This window comes from Bufo bufo, chromosome 5, assembly GCF_905171765.1.
Source record: "Bufo bufo chromosome 5, aBufBuf1.1, whole genome shotgun sequence".
Taxonomy (NCBI): Eukaryota; Metazoa; Chordata; class Amphibia; order Anura; family Bufonidae; genus Bufo; species Bufo bufo.
In genome coordinates this window covers 87526131-87529234 of record NC_053393.1, presented here as the reverse complement: position 1 = coordinate 87529234, position 3104 = coordinate 87526131, and positions in this window count along the sequence as shown.

The following is a 3104-nucleotide window of genomic DNA, read 5'->3' as shown; positions in this document are numbered from 1 at the left end:
TGTGGTAATATCTCTGCTGGAATAGACTGCTGGAGACCAATAACATAGATGTGAAAGAGGCCTTAGAAACTTTTTGGCGGTAATGGGAAAGATTTATCATTACACGCGTTTTCCACACCAGCCTTGATATAACCCCTGCTCCACTGGAGGATGCACTAAATTTATGATGAGGTGTGCGCTTTGTGATAAATTATGAGCATCCTTTGACAGTCCAGGTGCCTAAAATTTAATTGGGTGTATGGGGTTTATGTATCCCATAGATTTTTCAGTCTAAAGTCTAATCTTAATTAATGCAAAGGTTCCATCTGTTTGTCTTGCACTAGGGACTGCAGTACACTTGCACAATTTTACAACTTTTTGGCAAAAAGTTGCAGTGGATAAATCTAGCTAAAAATGTAGCCCCACCCACAAAACATCTCTCCCCTTACCCCCCCCCCCCCAGTAAATGTAAATTATCAGACATGGTGAATACCACCCTCAAATGGTGCAAGTATATCATAAACTTGGTGTAAATGCCTACTCCGCTTATAGAACAAGCAAAAACACTCCAATTTTTGCTAGCGCAAATGCTGCGTCCTCTTGAAATTTTAACTGCACGCTGTCTCTCTTTATCAACAGGTAAGTCACTTATGCCCCTGGGTGGCCCTATTCTTATACAACTAACCCTGGTCACATGAGGGACCTTATCCCCAATTAATTACCTGTCACTGGGATGGGATAAAATCTTCCTTCCGTCCCAGTGGCATATTGGCCAGATTACTTGGTACAATCAGACTCTGTTGCCACCCTCAGCAAACCTATCCAGTGGATGGCAGCCCACTTTATGGCACCAAAATGATAGGAGATCCACAATGGATGATTATAATGATAATCCCATGTGGATCCCACCTTATAGTCCATGATCCTGCCGGTACATATACAGCTACTTGGAATGGCAACCATCTAAATTTGTGCGTGTGTAGGCTATGGTGCAAATACGATAGGAAACACTTTCAATCGTGTATACTGCTGTTTTTTAGTTAAAAAAGCGTGTACGCAGTATAACCTCCCATGTTGAACATGATAAATGTAGTAAACCTATCAGCATGATGATTAAAGTAAGGCATGTATATGAAAAAGTGAATATTCCCCTAAGGAAGAGTAGTCATTTCTACAGAACTGAAGCTAGTCCAGGGTGTCTCCTTGATATTGCTCATATGTACCATCATTACCAACAACAGTGAGCTCATATATACAGAATAGGGTCACTGCCTTCAATGCGTACTCTCTCAGTAAGTCATCAATCAATATCTGCTGGCACACACTATTAAACCAGAGAGAAAATAAACTGTGTAAGTGTGTTATGAGCTTACCTCACTGTTATCATATTCCACGTACGGTACGCATTGTGTCTGATATGATATCACAGGTTGTGGTATTTCCATCAGCTTCTGTTTATTAGAAGTGACTGCTTGCATTACCATCAGCCGTCTAAATTAGAAATTGTACTTGGTCTGGAAAAAAAGAAAGAAATGTGCACTGCAACTGAGTACAAAAAGAGGATCCAATGTAATGCAGTAATGCTCAAATCACAGAAAAATATATTGGGGTAAAGTGTAGATTGCACGTCCACCTATTTTGTTACTGCCATAATGTATTCAAAAGAACCAAAAAATGCATCAACTTTGCAAAAATGTTAACAGGTTCTTCCTCTGGACAGGTCATCAGTATCTGATCAGTAGGGGTCTGACAGCCGGGGCCTGCACCGATCAGGCAGCGGCGCTCCTGTGAGTGCTGCGGCTCTCTTTGTGCTCCCCAAGCAAGTATGAGCTGCACCTAGGTCATGTGACCAATGAAAGTGAAGTCACATAGGGAAAGCTGCGGGAAGGATGGACCGCTACTGCCTTCTCTAACAGCTGATTGGCGGGGGTGTCGGACCCTCACTGATTAGATACTGAGTATTTAAGTCTTGGAAAACCCCTTTAAATATTTATTTATTTTACGCACTTATATACAGCTTCTATATTCCGCAGTGCTTTACAGACGTCACTCACTGCCCCTAATGGGGCTCACAATCTAAGTTCCCTATAAGTCTTTAGAATGTGGGAGGAAACCGGAGTACCCAAAGGAAACCCATAAAGACACGGGGAGAACATACAAACTCCATACTGATGACCTGTCCCCCAGGATAGGTCATCAATATATGGTCAGTGCCGACCCAGCTCCAAACAACCCCCCTATCCCCGATCAGCCATTGTAAGGGGCTGTGGTGCTCGGGCAAGTGCTGTGGCCATTTCTTTAGCCTCACGGCACATCCATTGGTTACATGGCCTCAGTATAGCTCAATCTCACTCAAGGGAATGGTCCTGTATTGCAATACCAAGCAAAGCCAGTATACAATGTATAAAGTTGTGTACTCTGAAGAAGGGCAGCTCTTGTTTGAACACTGTGGCCCCATTAAACAGCTGACCGTCAAAAGTGGTGGGAGTCAGACCCCTATCTGAACATTCTTGTAGAGATGGCAGCTACACACTGACCAGTGACAGCAGGATTCCCGATAGACTAGGCAGTTTTTTTTCATTGCCCCATGCCCTCTCCATTGCTGTATACACAGTGATAAATAAGCACTGTACATTATATACAGATCAGGAAGTAGCTCCAATCTTAGCAATCATGTGACTACATGAGGTGCTGGGTCTTAGCACACCCCAATTAGCATTGCAAATCCTTTGGGGCTGTATTCCCCCTGTAATTGGTTCTAATGCGTCTTGTCCCCAGTTACAAGAGAAATCTGAAATAAATAAAAAATGCCCACATTCCAAGTTTTTTTTATGTTACCTTATCTTATAGGGTGGCACAAAGTGTACAATAGGAAATAAATAAATAAAAACAAAATTATAAAATGTATCTAAAAGTCCACAGGCCACGCCACAGCTTTAAGCCCCGAGGTTGGTATCATTAACCCATACTGTACTTCCTCTATAAAAAAAAAAAGTCAAATTTTTCACACGTGTAATAAATAAACACAAAATAATACTAAAATGAAGTGACATAAAAATAAAGCCACATCTATCAACAAAAAGGGTACAAAAAATACTTGCATAACCAAACGGAAAAAAGATTAT